This window comes from Stenella coeruleoalba (genome assembly GCF_951394435.1).
Source record: "Stenella coeruleoalba genome assembly, chromosome: 6".
NCBI lineage: Eukaryota > Metazoa > Chordata > Mammalia > Artiodactyla > Delphinidae > Stenella > Stenella coeruleoalba.
Genome location: NC_137151.1, coordinates 83,446,851 through 83,464,930, shown reverse-complemented (window position 1 = coordinate 83,464,930; position 18,080 = coordinate 83,446,851). Strand labels below are relative to the sequence as shown.

Sequence of the window (18,080 nt, the reverse complement as noted above, 5' to 3'; positions counted from 1 at the left end):
TAGAGGCAAATAATTATTGAGAGCCTTCTATATGTGAGACACAATGCAAGACAGACGTGACTGCTGCCCTGTTACCTTCTATGGGAGAGAGACGTTTAACAAACGAGATGATCAGAGATTGTGTGCCGAAGAAAATAAAACAGTAATATAAGAGAGAATAGTTTTCTCTGAGGAGGTTTAGGCTTAACCTGATGAATATATATTTGTTAAGGTCGTGTAGGTTAAAAGATGATATTTTAACAATTCAATGTTAATACAAATTTGATATAAAATAATTCAATGCAGAAATAGAATGGTCTCGGTAGATCCTATACCCTATGAGTATCTCTCCACCATTAAAAGTTTGGTGTATATGCTTCCTGATATTTTTCTAGGCATACATACACCTTAACATTATTCTGCAGTGCAATGCAAGGCACCATGTATTCTTTTTTCCCCTCTCTATATGCTTTCACTGCAGTGTATACATATTTTTAATCTCCTTTTTGATAACTGCATAGTATTTCATAGAGTAAATGTGCCATAATTGATTAAGTCATACTCTCAAAGGTGGACATTTAGTCATTTTCATTTTTTAAAAAGTGGCACATAGTGCTACAGGACACATAAATTTGTGACAGTGTTGCTGTAGGAGAGATTCCTAGAATAGGTATTGTGGGGTTAAAGGATATTTGCATTTTTTATTGTTTTATTTTTTGTGGTACACGGGCCTCTCACTGTTGTGGCCTCTCCCGTTGCGGAGCACGGGCTCCGGACGCGCAGGCTCAGCGGCCATGGCTCACAGGCCCAGCCGCTCCGCGGCATGTGGGGTCTTCCCGGACCGGGACATGAACCCGTGTCCCCCGCATCGGCAGGTGGACTCTCAACCACTGCGCCACCAGGGAAGCCCTGCATTTTTTATTTTGAGAGTATGTTTTGTGGAATAGAGATATGTGTTACTGGGAAAACCAAGAGGAATGACTAATGGCAGCCAAAAAAAGGGAACTATTTAAAATTTTGGGAAAATCCATAAGAGGAGGGAGTATTATAAGAGAGTATGATTTCTTAAGAAGAAATCAGGAGGGAAAAGGACTGATGAAATGGTGTAAGGCAAATGAAGTTGCCTATACATACTGCATCAATGAACAACGATTGAAAGGTAGCAAGGGTGGGGAGTTCACTGTTTAAAATTAAGAGTGTAATGTGGAGTCACTTTTTCAAGAATTGTTAAGTATAATGAATTCTGCTTCTTAAGTCTAATATTTCTTTTCATATACTGGCATTCATATATCATACAACAGTCTTTGTTGATTGGCCTGCAAACACTAAAATAAAAGCAAAATTTTCTAAAGTGTTTGGAGGACTGGAAAGAAGTAATAGAATACTGAGGGTGATAGAGGTGGCTAGATACTCTCTGTACATGGTTTCAGATACTTCCCTAAGCGTTTTGTAGAAGAGAGCAAGGGAAGTTTGGTTCATTTATTGAGTTGAGCATCTTTGACAGGTCTTCGGTTTTCTTCAGCTCTCCTCTTTTCTTTCTGCGTCCTCACCAGAATCATCTTTAAAAGTCCCTTCATGAAAGTACTGACTTTTCATAGCACACACTTTAAAACTTTTCCAGCCTCTACCTTTATCCAGTTCCAAGGCTGCTTCCATATTTTTAGGTATTTGTTAGTTACAGCAGCACTCCTTTCTTGGGACCAAAGTCTGTTAGTCACGGTTCTCCAGAAAAACATAACCAATAGAATTTATTTATTTGTTTGTTTATTAAAAGGAATTGGTGCACTCAATTATGGAGGCTGAAAAGTCCTACAATGTGCAGTCTACAAGTTGGACACCCTGGAAAGCCTGTGGTGTAATTCAGTCTGAGTCTGACGGCCTGAGAACCAGGGGAGCTGATGGTGTAAATCCAGTCTAAGTACAGGAGAAGAATGACGTACCAGCTGAGCAGTCAGGTAGAGAAGCAACGAATTCTCTATTCCTCTTCCTTTTGTTCTACTTAGGCTATTAATGGGCCCTGAATGATGCCCACCCACACTGGGGAGAGCAATTTGCTTTACTGGGTCCTTATTGAGTCCACAGATTCCAATGCTAATCTCATCTGAAAATACCTTTACAGACAAACCTAGAAGTAATGGTTAGCCAAATATCTGGGCACCCTGTGACCCGTTAAGTTGACACATAAAATTAACTATCACACTGGGCAACTACTAATCTGTTCTCTGTCCCTGTAGTTTGCCTTTTCCAGAAAGTTGTATAAATGGTATTATATAGTATGTAACCTTTTGAATCTAGCTTCTTTCACTTAGCGTAATGTATTTGAAATTCATGTTGTATAGATCATTGGTTTTCTCGTTTTTATTGCTGGGTGGTATTCTATTATATGAATATTCTGCAATTTGTTTTTTGTTGAAGGATGTTTAGTTTTTTCCCCCAGTTTTGGAACTTATGAATAATACTGTTTAAACAGTAATTTGTAGGGTTTTGTGGGAACATAAGTTTTCATTGCTCTAGGATAAATACCAATAAGTGGGATTGCTGGGTCAAATAATATGTTTAAATTTTTAAGAGACTGCCAGACTGTTTTTCCAGTTTTGTACCATTTTGCATTCTAATCAGTAAATTTTGAAAGTTTTAGTTGCGTCACATCCTTGTCAGCACTTGGTGTTGTCAGTATTTTTAATTTTACCCACTGTAATAAGTTTATAGTGGGATTTCATTGTTTTAATTTTTATTTCACTAATGATTAACAGTGTTGGGCATCTTTTCATGTGTTCATTTCCTATCTGTATATCTTCTTTGGTGCAATGTCTTCAAATATTTTATCCATTGTTTTCTTGGTTGGTTGTTTTCTTATTGTTGAGTTGGAGATTTCTTTATATATTTTGGACACAATTCCTTTGTCAGATATGTGAATTATAAATATTTTCTCCTAGATTGTGGCTTGTCTTTTCATTCTTCTAATAGTGTTTTTCACAGAACTGAAGTCTTAAATTTTGATGAAGTACAGTTATCACTTTTTTTCTTTTATGGATCATGCTTTTGTTATTGTATCTGAAAACACTTTATGTATTCCAAGTTTATGAAAATATTCTCCTATGTTTTATATGAAGAGTTTTATACAGTTGACTCTTGAACAACACAGGTTTGAACTGTGGGTCCACTTATATGCAGATGTTTTTCAATAAACATGTTGGAAAATTTTTTTGGAGGTTTGTGACAATTTGAAAAAACTCACAGATGCACTGAATTGCCTAAAAATATCGAAAAAATTAAGAGAAAGTTAGGTATGTCAGGAATGCATAAAACGTATGTAGATATACATTTAATAAAAATATATGTTAACTGATTATTTTGTTATTGGTAAGGCTTCTGGTCAATGGTAAGCTAGGAAGGGAGAAGGAGGGTGTTCGTGAAGACTGGAAACATGGATAGTATTATTTTGTTTTGTACAGATTGAGGGTGTAATATAATTGGGAAGTAACACTGCAAAAGAGAACTTACGGTTTTCTTTGGTGGTCATTTTTTTCTCAGATTATTAAAATGATATCTCAAAAATTAAAAATTGTTATTGAACTTTCAGATTTCAATCTGAGAGGCTAGGCAATAAGGCATAGCTTCATAAAGCTAAAAAAAGTTCCACAATTTAATGACAACTGTGCAAAATAAGCCATTAAGTAGACTCGCAAGTCCTACCAACATAAAAATCAACTCATACAAAACAATATACTTTTAAGTACCTGGCCTTAATAAATATTTTATGCTAGTTATATCCCCAAGGATATTCTAGCTATTCATACCAACCTTTTACTAAATTCTCCTTAATATATATAAAGCTGTAGTTAACTTTAGCTACACATAGGAACCACCTGGTGTGCTTTAGAAAATAATGAAACCTGGTCCGGTCCTATCTTCAGAAATTCTGACGTAATTGGTCTGCAATGTAACCTGGACATCAGTTTTTGTTTTTTTTTTTTTAAATTGTGGTGAAAAACACATAACAAATTTTTTTATTAGTAACATTTAGTACATTCACAATGTTGTGCAACCACCACGCTATCTAGTTCCAGGACATTTTCATCACCCCAAAGGAAATCGTTTACCATTAAGTATTTACTTCTCCCCCCATCCCCACAATTATTAGTGTATAGATATAAAACTGATCTTTGTGTGTTGATCTTGTATCCTGCAACTTTGCTGAATTCATTTACTAGCTCTAATAGTTTTCTGTTTTGTATTCTTTAGGGTTTTTTATATGTCAGATCATGTCAGCTGTGAATAGATACTACTTCTTCTTTTCCAATTTCGATGCCTTTTATTTCTTTCTTTTCTTTTTTTTGCCTAATTGATCTGAGTAGAACTTCCAGTACAATGGTGAATAGCAGTGGTAAAAGCAGGCATACTCGTCTTATTCCTGATCTTGGGAGGAGAGTGTTCAATCTTTCACTATTAAGTATGATGTTAGCTGCGAATTTTTCATATGTCCCCTTTATCATGTTGAGGAAATTCCCTTCTCTTCCTAGTTTTCTGAGTGTTTTAATCGTGAAAGGATGTTGTATTTTGTCAAGTGACTTTTCTGTGTCAGTTGAGATGGTTGTATGGGATTTTTCATGTTGGCTGGACTGCAGTCATCTGAAGGCTTGACTTGACTGGACATCCAAAATGGCGCACTTATGGTCAGAAGTCGATGCTGACTGTTTGCTGCAAGCATACTTGGGGTTATCAACCAGGGCACCGAAACCTGGCGTCTCTGACATAGCAGCCTTAGGGTAGTTGGAATTTTTTTTTTTTTTTTTTTTTTTTTGCGGCACGCGGGCCTCTCACTGTTGTGGCCTCTCCCGTTGCGGAGCACAGGCTCCGGATGCGCAGGCTCAGCGGCCGTGGCTCACGGGCCCAGCCGCTCCGCGGCGTGTGGGATCTTCCCGGACCGGGGTACGAACCCGTGTCCCCCGCATCGGCAGGCGGACTCTCAACCACTGCGCCACCAGGGAAGCCCAGGGTAGTTGGAATTTTTACGTGGTGGCTGACATTCCTCAGAGAGTGTCTTGTGGTCTAGTGTCAAAAGTCATATAGGGTCCCTTCTGGTTTATCACAGTAGTCACAATTCTGGTCTAGCTTGTGTGGAACTTGGAAATCATTACTCTCACACTCACAACAAGAAAGAAGAAAGAAAAAAACAACTGAAAATTAACAATTCTTAGGTCCATCAAATAATTGAGGTCACAAGGAAAAGCACTGCCCCTGCTCCCCAAACTGGAGACAGGCAGATAGAATCACAGCATATCAGAGCAGATGCCCAAGTGCAGAGTGCCATTGCTGGAGCAGTACTTGGGAAAGAAAACTTAAGCTATAATTGACAAATTATTGGAGGGTCAGTGTGGACAACTTTGATAGTTAAAAATTCCAAGGGGGCCTAGCTGCATGAGTGTCCCCACACTTTCATATGTTTTATCTCCAGGAACCCTGCCAGGTTCTCACAGTGTAGATGGGAAGATATTTACCAAGGATGAACCTACATTGCCACATCATAATCACGCAAGCTCCTAGCTTACCTAAGGGTTCACTCTTAGTGTTGTACATTCTATGGGCTTGAACAAACATATAATGACATATATCCAGCATTATAATATCATACAGAATATTTTCACTGCCCTAAAAATCCTCTGTGCTCTGCCTATTCATCTTTCCTCTTCAACTCCCACTCCTGGAAACCACTGATTTTCTTATTGTCTCCATCCCTAGTTTTGTCTTTTCTAGGATGTTATATAGTTGCAATCATACAATATGTAGCCTTTTCAGATTGGCTTCTTTCACTTAGTGATATTCGTGTAAGTTTCCTTCATGTCTTTTCATAGCATGATAGCTCATTTCTTTTTAGTGCTGAATAATAATATTCCATTATCTGGATATACCACAGTTTATTTATTTATTCACTTAGTGATATTCGTGTAAGTTTCCTTCATGTCTTTTCATAGCCTGATAGCTCATTTCTTTTTAGTGCTGAATAATAATATTCCATTATCTGGATATACAACAGTTTATGTATTCATTCACTTGATGAGGATGTGACATCTTGTTTGCATTGAAGTTTTGGCAGTTATGAATAAAGCTGCTATTACATCCATGTATAGGTTTCTGTGTAGATGTTAAGTTTTCAACTGCTTTGGGTAAATACCAGGGAGTGCTATTACTGGATTGTATGGTAAGAGTATGTTTAATTTTGTAAGAAACCTCCAAATTGTTTCGAAAAGGGCTGTACTAATTTGCAACCCTACCAGCAATGTATGAGAATTCCTGTTGCTCCACATCCTTGCCAGAATTTTTTGTTGTCAGTGTTCTGGATTTTGGCCATTCTGATAGGTGTGTAATTTTATCTTTTTAATAACACATTTTGCTTCCTAATTCAACAAGCATTGAATAGTTACTATAAGACAATGTTCTGGTTCCTGGGGATATAAAGATGAGTTAAGACATGGTACATGGTACATCAGAGAGGATCTTATATTGAGGAATATGGACACAAAAGTGATCATTATGTTATGGTGAAAGCAAGTGCAAATTGATTAGGTATATACATGGTGATGTGGGTTTACAGAAGGCCCCCTAACAGAAGGCCTGCATTTTTGAAGGAGGTGATGATTCACCTAATTCTTAAAGGATGAATAGAAGTAAGCCATGTAAAGAGATTCTGAAAAGGACATTCCAGGCAGAATGGACAGCATAAACAAAGACCCCAAGTTTTCCCCGTGATTTCTCACATGTGAAGATTCAGGAGATTTGAATCTCCCTGCCTGGAGATCTTTTACTCTTCATGGTGCTCTGTAATTACGTTTTAAAGAACAAATCAGTGTAGCATCCAATAATATATAATATAAAAAATTTTCTATTTTTTCTTTTGATTTTTACATTAACAATTTGAATCACAGTGACCCACTGCTGGAGTTTTTATTTTTACCTGGACATCTAAGTGTCCCCTAGCAATTGTCCTAGTCCTTCATTCCTTTGCCTGCCTCTGGTCCTCCCCAATACACACTACATTACACTTTGCTTTGAAAGGGGCCTATGAGCCTAAATTTCTTCTCCTTTCTTCTTTGTTAAAATTCTTTTCCTCCCCTGCAATGCACACCCATCCTCTCAAAACAGATCTCAGTAAAATATTAGGAAGAAGGTTTCACATCTCCTTGGGCCCAGTCATCCTCCTTTTTAATATTTATTTATTAATTTTTTCCCTCTGGGGTGATTTACTGGTTGACTTTGATTTCAGGGCTCTGTAACCTCAAATTATTACCTACTCAGAGTGAGGGATTAAAGGATCTGAGCTGTTAGATTATTCCCAATTTGGGAAGTAAATTATTTTTGTATAAACTTATAGACATTCACGTGGCAGAGGGATTATATCTACAGTGGGAAATAAAAGCATGATATTTTGAATCAATGATTCCCTATGACCCATAGGCTAAAATCTAGGCTTCTGGATCTGGCAATGAAGGACTGACACAAATTGTCCTAACTTTTTCTTATCTAGCTTATTTTTCTCACCTCTGTGAACCTCACTGTGGGTGTGGTCCGCCTAGCATTCCATGATGATTCTAGATCTTTACCTTTATTTAATGTTGCTTCTACCTGAAATACCCTTATTTTCATTCTGAATATCTAAATCCTTTCCAAGAGCTTCAAACCTTCTCAATTCTCTTCCATGAACAGTCTCATTTACCTTCCTAGTTTCCAGTCAGAGCACTTAAACTTTTCTTTACCATTTATTGCGATTTAATTGTATGATAGCTTGAGTTGTTTCCTGTTAATATTGATTTGTCTGTGTTTTCGTGTTTACAGATGTATGCTCTTTGAGGGCAAGATGGTATATTGGTCTTCAAGGTATCATAATGCAATGTTTCCTGCATTGTGGGTTCCTAATTACCATTTACTGGTTGATGATTTATTAGTATGTAAATTATCTGGGAACAGACCCTATATTCCTAAAGTATTTAATAGTATTTGCATGCCAGACATCTGAGCTGATGATGACGACTTCAGAACTAGGTATGAAAACCATTATTTATTTATGACTGGGCTTTCCTGGTGGCGCAGTGGTTGGGAGTCCGCCTGCCGATGCAGGGGACGCGGGTTTGTGCCCCGGTCCGGGGGGGTCCCGCGTGCCGCGTAGCGGCTGGGCCCGTGAGCCATGGCCGCTGAGCCTGCGCGTCCGGAGCCTGTGCTCCGCGACGGGAGAGGCCCCAATAGTGAGAGGCGCGTGTACCGCAAAAAAAAAAAAAAAAAAAAAAAAAAAACTATGACTGCAAAAATACAGATATACCACATGGTGGCACCAAAGGTGCATCATTATTTTTGTAGCTTTTGTGTTATATTGTACTTCAGCCTACCAGAAATTATAATTATCGTATTAGCACATTGAAAAATATTTTTAAATATCTAACTAATAATTAAACTTAGTAGAGTGTTATAGAATGAGAATTTCTTAGTATAGAAACATTCAAAAAGATCTTTGCATCTTTACTTGTCTGTTTTTACAAAAGATGTCTTTAAGTTCTAGAACTCCTATATATTGTTTTGGAATCAGATTCCTCTTCCTTCACTGTCTTATCCCTCTATACTCTAAAAATTTCATGAGCATTAGAAGCTGTTCTTTGACATTTGGGTTTTGAGATGGGGGTCATTGGTGGCTCACAGATTATTATGTTGTGTAGAATGTGAACCTAATCAAATTCCAGCTGTTAATGGTATGTGTAGTTCTTTTGCAGACAGGCTTCTTAAGCATGTTGCCTAAGTTTAATTTCCATGTGTAAAGTCATACTTAAAGTATGTAAACTGAAACAGATGTTAGTACTCTGAGAATGCATTTGGTGCATGAAGGAACAGTTCCCTAACCTCTTATTCCATCCCCATTTTATTTTGAAAGCCCTTTGAATAGAAAAGGGCCTCTGGAGAGCCATCTAGTATCTTTGACCCCATTAGTGAGTAGCAGTTTATTACTGGGAAACAGTTGCCCAAATAAATGTTGGATTTTGCTTTAAAATCCTTCCTTGATAACCATATGATATTCTTTCCTTCCCTGTAAGCTTTGTTTATTCTTTAATTAGCAAGCTGTTCACTCTAATGATACAAGTTTTCTTAAAACCAAACTAACTCTCACTGATATTATCATTTAATAATAACTGAACTTCTATTTTCCTAAAGATTAGCAGTAATAAAGGCAGATTTTTATGTAACGCCTATGTACCTTCTCAAGTATCAGATATTTAAATACTATATTTGGAAGTATTCTAATATCTGATTTATGTTGATGATAGTTGTTAAGGGCCTACCTCAGGTTCTGTGCTATGCTCAGAAAGGATTAAGAAAGATCCTTATCTTAAGGAACATTCAATGTAACTTAGGAAAGAAGCACAAATTAAAAATTTCTGACAGTGCAGGACAGCCGACCCATAATCTAGGGGAACGAAAGAAAACTTTATAGAAGAGAAGTTATCGGAGGTAAGTGTTGAATGATAGAGGGGAATTTCTCTAGGCAGTGAAGGGAACAACAAGTTTTTGAGGCAGCAGAATGGATTAGCACTAGTGTGATGGGTTTGTGGAACATAAGGACTCTAGTTTCGTTTTCTTACAGATACATGGAAGGAGTAACTAGGTAGCGAGAAAGAATTGATAGAAAGGGAAATTCCCTGGCAGTCCAGTGGTTAAGACTCCACGCTTCCACTGCTGGGGGCCTGGGTTCAATCCTTGGCTGGGGAACTAAGACCCCACAAGCTGCATGGTGCTGTCAAACAAAAAAACAAAAAAGAAAATGCCCAGCAAAAGTGCCCGCACTACCTTGTGCTCCGGCCCACCCCCCGCAAAAAAAAGAATTGAAAGAAAGGGTGAGACCAGATTTAGTTTTGTCTAAAGGTTTGGAAATATAAATGCAAAATCATTTTTTAATTAAAAATTAGAGATTATAGTTTTAAAGTTTTGATATATGTTTTGATTTATGAAAAAGTTTTGATTCATGTTATTTCAAGGTGATAATACATGACCTTTTTTCCTTCATAGTAAAAACTTAATAGGTATCATAACAGCTGATGTTCTTAAGTTAGTGAGTTACCTTCTACATGTATCAGTAAAATATATCAGTGACTAAAAATTTATGCAGTTCCATGTATATTCACATATTTTTGTCTTGTTAAATAAACATAAAAGTGTCCTTGAATTTGTCATTATATTTAACTGTTCAAGGCCGTAGGTATTTAGCTTCTAGATTAAGAAGCAAAGCTTTAGTGAAAAATGTATATTATGCATTTGTATAAGTATAATACATATGTATAATTATAATGCTGTGTTGGTAATTAATTGATAATTTGGCCTTTATTAATGGTCAACTTAGATGGCTAAATGATAGCTCTAGTATATATTAAATGTAACAGAAATAACTTAATTATCTGTAGTATTTTCCTCACAAAACCAAATTCAAAATGTATGTGGAGAAACTTGCATTCAAAAAATATATTCTATGTTATTTTGTCTAGCTAGCTTTTAGAATCATTGGTGGAAGTGTTTCAGGAGCTCTGTTTTTTCGATACATAATGCTATTTTTCTATCTTATAAAAATAAATTTTCCTACTTCTGGTTTTAGTATTTGTTTTATTCTCATATATACATCTTTTGGTCCTGCCACTATAGTCTTAGTTAAATGGAAAGAAATGATGTTATTTGTTGGAATATATGTTATTTGTTGGGATGTATGTGGATATTGGAAGTTTGCCCTGAAAGTATTTTATATATACTATTTTTCTATTGGATCAGAATAAAACATACTTCTAATTTAAGAGAGAAGCATTCATATTGCTCACTTACATTTAATGACTGATATTGAGCCCACTCTTTTTCTTATCCTGAATTATAATTCTAAAATAAATAGATTCTAAGTGCTCTATTTTCCATCTTAAAGTTTCCATCAAACTATGGTTAGGGATTGAATAGAAAACTATTATGACATTCTTTAAGTTTTCTAGTCTGTTTGAGAGGTCATAAATAATAGTAAAGCTTCAGTAATTTCACTTATGGAAGTCACTTGAAAAAATAATTGTCTAATAATTTAGTCATAAATAAATTATCTTATAAAGGGGTGTTATAAAGATTGTATTTTTATTTTAACATTAAAACAATTCTATTTTTAGGGTGAAGTGAATATTTTGTTTTGTTTTGTTTTGTTTTGTTTTGTTTTTTTTGCGGTACGCGAGCCTCTCACTGTTGTGGCCTCTCCTGTTGCGGAGCACAGGCTCCGAACGCACAGGCTCAGCGGCCATGGCTCACGGGCCCAGCCGCTCTGCGGCATGTGGGATCTTCCCGGACTGGGGCACGAACCTGTGTCCCCTGCATCGGCAGGCAGACTCTCAACCACTGCGCCACCAGGGCAGCCCTGAAGTAAATAGTTTTTAAAGGAATTAAGTGGTAGTTTTAATCTGAATTTTTCCATTTACTTAAGGTTTCCCACTCTGCCTCCAAATTAGAAGTAGAATCTAACTCTCATTTCCAGATCTTCTCAAAGTATTAAGGAGAAACGAAAGATAATTTCCTTGTTTCACTAACCCCTTACACAATATTATAAGATGAACAGTGCTAATTGAGCAATTAGACTTGCATTTCTGATTGACTAGGGCATATGTCTTGGCATTGAGTGGATATATAAAAAATCAATAAAATGTAAGGGTATTTCTCTAATTCTGTGAGCAGAATCTATCCTGTGTCATTTTGTGAGTGTAATTTTCTGATGAAAAAGGAAATACTCGTGACTTTCAGAAAGAAGTTTCACTAAATGAGAATAAATGCCATGAAGTGAAAATTTTATAAGCACAACTTCAAATAAGAGAATGGATTCATGCTGATTTTCAAGTGAAGGACTGTAGTCATAAAAATTAAACTTGTAAATACTCAGACCATGGACACCCTCAGTTATTTCACTTTCTTTTGACTGTTTCCAAGCTGGGCTTCTACAACCAAAGTCAAGAGGACCAGATGAATAAACAATCCAGTTCATTACATCAAAACATCTGATAGGGCTTCCCTGGTGGCGCAGTGGTTGAGAGTCTGCCTGCCAATGCAGGGGACACAGGTTCGTGCCCTGGTCTGGGAAGATCCCAAATGCCGCAGAGTGGCTGGGCCCGTGAGCTATGGCTGCTGAGCCTGGGCGTCTGGAGCTTGTGCTCTGCAACAGGAGAGGCCACAACAGTGAGAAGCCCGCGTACTACAAAAAAAAAAAAAAAAAAAAATCTGATAGATTTACAAATATTCCTGGATAACTCAGGATAATGCGGTTAAATGATTGTGTCTGGATTTATATGGAGTGCCTTTCATCACTGTATTCCACTGTGGGTCTACCTGAGGTCAAGGGAATAGTAGAGGTGGCGATTGTGTCTTGTATGGCTTCTATCCAGTGTTTAGAAAGATGATTTAAAGTAAGGCTAACGGTAAAAAGATAAATTAGTATATCTGAATCATAGTATTTTAATTTTTATTATATTCCAATATCTTTATTGATATAAAAATTCCTATTTATTTTTGAGATATAATTGACATATAACATTGTGTAAGTTTGAGATGTACAGTGTGATTGGATACATTTATATTACATTCCAATTTAAAGAATGACTATTAAAAGTCACAATGGTCACTGAATTTTATACTCTGGGTTGCTTTCCTTTTTATGATTTATATCCTGTGTTCTTCAGACCAGTATTAAGAATTAATAACCACAGAATTTTTTTTTAAAAACAGCTTCTTTGAGGTATAATTGACAAATAAAGTGTATATATTTAAGGTATACAACTTGATGTTTTTATAGTCACACATGTTTTTTAAGAGTCAGATTTGAATGAAGTTTGTCAAATCTATTTACATAGCAATGCTATGTACTTTCTTTTGACATCACACCATCTGAGAGGCAAAAAGCAAAACTGTGTACATGTCCAGGCACTATAGTTTATACAATGGGCAGCATGTGAATGTCTGTGAGATTGAATTAATTTTCCTTTAGCTTCAGCTTCAGCTATAGCCTCTTATTTCAGATTAAGTATTACTATTATTTTTACTCAGATTTGTATTCACTTACTTTTGTCCTTCACTCAGAAAGAATATTGGCATTCTCACTTGAAATGAGTCCCTTGTGCTAAATAATTGGCTAAATAATATAGCACATCTTTTTACAATCCCAGACATTAGAGTGGATTGCATCTTGATCTGTAAATTAAGCACATGAATCTGGGTCAAGGGTGGCCAGGTAAACAGAACCAGTCAACCCAATCTTGGTTTGAACAGCCTTAAGTAACACACTCTACTTTCACCATCCAAAATACTGTGTCCATCCTCAGTGAAAGATCTTTAAGCTGCCATAACAAGATTTGGAGTTTAAGTTGCTATTATTGGAAAAGCAACTATAATATTTTTCTTTTCCCAGAAAATGAAAAACAGAGAAACTCTCATTTCCTCACTATATGTCTTAAAGCAAAAGAAAATGGAGCTTGCCTTTGTTCAGTATACAGTAGTGTCAGTAAAGAAGTGTAGTGTTGCTGTAGTATTCCTGCAAGTTAATTTATTTGTTGCTTTAGAAAGAGATTCTGTTTCCATTAAAATTATGTCTCTGGGTAGGTGATTCATAAGCAGAGGACCTGGACATGGAATCAGTCTCTTGAGCCTGTTTACATTGTTAATCATCCACAGCTGCTGAGTTGATGGAGGATTTTGGACTTTTCAAAGGTAGAAAAAATCTTATATTTTTCAGTTAAAATGTTAGATAATGGTCACATTTAACCAATATCAAGTAACATAATAGCTTAGAGTACTGGAGAAGGTGGATATCCCTTTCCATGTGTGGTGAACCTCTTTTTAGGTATTTTGGACTTGGCTTTTAGCACATTTCAAAAACCTTTCCTTTGATACAAAACAGCTGTAGCTATGTTTTGAGTGATATAAACATTCCCCTCCACCTCATCCTTATTCTTACACTTTCCAGGCTCAAGGCAAAGGATTTAAAAACTTTTCAGTTTCTTCTTATCATGCATTTCCTAAAATTATTTGTGTTTTTAACGAAATAAAACTTTATAAGAACCTTTTACAGAGATGCAGTTTGAATGCTTACTTGAAGCAAATAACCTAAAAATGATTGAAACACTGTACCATTTTCTTGAAAATTTAGTGTAATCTTAAAACATCCTCCTATGGTATAGCCATTAACAAGCTTTCAAATGTGTTTTTTTGCTGGGGAAGAACTTGGCCAGCACAGACAAGACAAATTAATACATGTTCAATAGATATTTGGCTTGAAACAGGCAAACCAATTATAATTCTTTTCTCTTTGAGTTTACAGGAAGTGATCCAGTTTCTTCAACCCCTATAAATTATAGCTCCATCTTTCTCACTTTTGTGATGATTTGTCTATGGGCTCTTTGAATAATGTTAAGATCTTGCATCATCATTCATGAATTTCCCACACTTTAGAAGCTGTATTCACAAATTAATAGCTTTTTTTGGCATCTTGTATTGGAATAACATCATGTACAAGTGGCTTTTAATATATAAGTAATCCAGGCTAAACCAACTTTCAAGCAGTTTTCCTAGTTACATGGCTAGAGGTCAGAGCTGGGTCAATCATGTTTAATTACAGAACTTTTTTTGTACTGAAATTTTCTTCTAAGACCTCAAGGAGTGCATTTTCTTGTGGAGCTTAAGCAGGGGGACGAACTTGATTTTAGACTAAGGAGAAGTGCAAGGATAAGATTATAATTTGTGGCAGGAAATATGCACTAAAACTAATTTTTTAGATTTTAGCAATATATGCTTTTTTTTTAATATATGCTTTTTTGATGGTCTTGGATATTTCTGAACATAGTCAGCTATTAGTAGTGTCTGAGATGGAATTATCTCAGTGATGGAGTCTACCACCTCTTCATTTTATTTGTGAAATACATAGTTACCAAAAAATACAGTACTTTAGAAGAAATATATCTTAAAAAGCATTAAATCCATGTTTTTAGAAGCATAGCTTAAAAATTAAGATGAGATTGAAATTAAAATTGGCAATTTCCAACACATTTTGATAATGGATTTTATTTATTACTTTGAACTTATTTCTTTAGTCATTCATTTATTAAAAGATATAATGTTAGCACTTGAAAATATGAAAATTGATTACTGTTTGTGAATAACTTTGGTCTTAGCTGAAATAAGTTATCTGCATATTTCCTTTAATGATTGTATGATGTGGTTGCAAATACTCTAGAAAGAGCTAAGCTATTCATATTCATTGCTTTGAAAATAAATTAAGAATTTCAAATGATGCAACAGATTAATTCATTAGTCCAAAAAATAGTTCCTAAAGGACCATAAATGTTGACTAAGTTTTGACAGTGGTTTTAAAAGTTATCAGAAAAACCTTGGGACAACAGAGATTTTTGACTGAAATGCACTGTAATTCTATATTAGATTCATGCTTATGGATACCCAGATGGTTTTACATGCATTTTCCACTGTGAGCATGAAATAAATTGTGTGCAAGAGTTTGTCTTTTTTAATTTAGCACAGTATTACGTTATATACCTCTGCTTCATATTTTAACAAAGTTCTTTTGGGTCTCTATTTCCTGCATGCCTCCCCAGTGGCCAATAAGTACAATGTTCTATACAATGCAGTAAACTTAAATTCTGTGACACTAAGCTTTGTTAAAGGGTAATTTAATTGCAAATGGATATCCTATGTCATTGTTTTTGTGTGTGTGTGCTTCTTTTTTTTAATTTTCACTCAATTAATTTGAATATTTTCCAGTTAGTAATAAATATATTGATAAAAATGGCTAATATTTATGGAGAACCTCCTATATGCCAGCAAAGTACTTTTACTGGATTATCTGATTTATTTCTCACAGCTAACCTATAAAGTTAATAACCTATACAGTTACTATCATTGTGTAGACAAGAAAACTGAGATACACTGATATTAAATAATTCATCCAAAATTATATACTTAGCAAATGGCAGAACCAGTATTTGTATCTAGTCTGTCTCTAGAGCCCTTGCTTAGCCTCTCTTAATAGGAAAAAATTAGAAGGATGTAAATATGTGATAATGAAATTAGTGTGAACCACCTGTCTTCTTATGCACAAAACATAAACAAGAAAAGCAAGTGTATTTGGCTTAAAATAAAATATTTTGTAAAAAGCAGAACACCCAAGTTCCACATTTTTTAAAGAATTTCTTTTGAATAAAAAAGGCAGTATGTGCATATAAATGAGAAACCAGACATTTAACCAAAGAAAAGTACGAAGAATACCTGTAGACAATCTGACACTATTGACATAAATACTATATCTCTTCAGATACCTTACATGTATACATTTTGTATATTATTGATTTTTTACAAATATAGAACCTTGCCATGTATGTTTTATAATTTGCAGTGTTTTCTCCAACAATTCATTACGTCAGAACACCTCAGACTCATATGTGTACTTGGATAACTTAGGATAATGTGGTTAATTGATTGTGTTAAGTGGCTACATGCCACTGTGGAATTATCTTTTCTACATGAGATCAAGGGAATAGTACAGATGGTGATTGTATTTTATATGGCAGATAATTAGATGGATTTTTACCTCTAATATACCTCTATTGACTAATTAGGCTGTTTCAACTTTATTATAGCAAAAAGTGTGATTAATTACTAAAATGATATATATCTGAAAACATCTGAAAAAAGTTCAAAATATTATAATATACCTAAAATGTTATAAAAAGTTATAATAAATGCATACACTATTTGGGGATATTTATTTTAGTCCAAAGAGTTCTTTTACCCAAATCATTGTGTCTACTAGCTTGCTTTCAGTCTTGCTTTTGAAACTGTATGCTAATTATAGAGCTTGTATCCATTAGACATAGCTGTGGAGAAGGAGAAAAAAATGAATCATATTATCCATGAAGCCAATGATTCTCAACCTTGACTGCGTACTGGTTTTACATGGAGAGCTTTGAAAATGCTAATGACAGAGACTCTGATTTAATTATTCTGGGCTGTAGCCTGGACAACATGTTTTTAAAAGCTCTGCAGGTACTGATAATATTAAATATTGGTGAGATTGAGGAGCAACTGGAAATCTCATACAATGCAGGTGGACAGGTATAATGGTACAACTGCTTTGGAAAACAGTTTGTTTCTTATAAAGTTAAACATATACCTGCCACATGACCCAGCAGTTCCACTTGTAGGTGTTTATTTAGAGAAATGAAAATGTATGATTACACTAAGATTTGTACAGCCAAGGCTGAGGACCACTGATATAAGTGGATTAGAGTAAGAGCAAATTGTGTTGTGCAAAGTTTGGGCCTGGACACATGTGGAGAATTAGAAAACAGTGTCCTAATACCACCTTGAATTAAATTTATCAAGTTTCACCTTTATCTTCATCTCCAAGTGTACTGATGTGGAGATTGAGATCCATGGGAGCCAAGTGTCTATGTTCAAACAATCATAATGATAGAACTAGGGCTAAAACGCTGAGAAAAGATAAGGCTTTTCTCTTGGTTTGCCTTGGATACTACCCTGGTGGCACTCCCTCTATTCTCCCTTTTTTTTTTTTTTGCGTTACACGGGCCTCTCACTGTTGTGGTCTCTCCTGTTGCGGAGCACAGGCTCCGGACACGCAGGCTCAGCGGCCATGACTCACGGGACCAGCCGCTCCGCGGCATGTGGGATCTTCCCAGACCGGGGCATGAACCCATGTCCCCTGCATCGGCAGGCGGACTCTCAACCACTGCGTCACCAGGGAAGCCCTATTCTCCCTTTTTGGTGGCTTTGCAAAAACTTGTCTTGTCAGAAGGAGCATGCCTGTTCAATGTAAGAAGAACAAGGTCTCTTACTGGCACCTGCTATTTTGCTAACAACTAATACCTTATCTGAGCTCCAGAGGCTCCCCTCTTCTTCAAACATTTCTTCAACCATGAAGCCCCCATTGTTACATAGTCCACTTGAAGTTTATCTTGACCCTATACCACTTGACAATGAATACAAGGGCAGGGTTCCTTTCTTGGGTACGTTACACGATGAATCTAGCTGTGCTC

The 18,080-nt window shown here is 35.9% G+C and overlaps 1 long non-coding RNA gene across 2 annotated transcripts in view; it reads left to right on the top strand.

The window, feature by feature from the left end:
- Positions 1 to 18,080, top strand: part of LOC307188225 — a 291,691-nt gene that overhangs the window by 835 nt on the left and 272,776 nt on the right. For both annotated transcript variants that reach the window (XR_013828850.1, XR_013828851.1), the window contains exon 2: positions 1,754 to 1,934. This is a non-coding gene — a long non-coding RNA (uncharacterized lncRNA). The remainder of the gene's footprint in view (positions 1 to 1,753; positions 1,935 to 18,080) is intronic.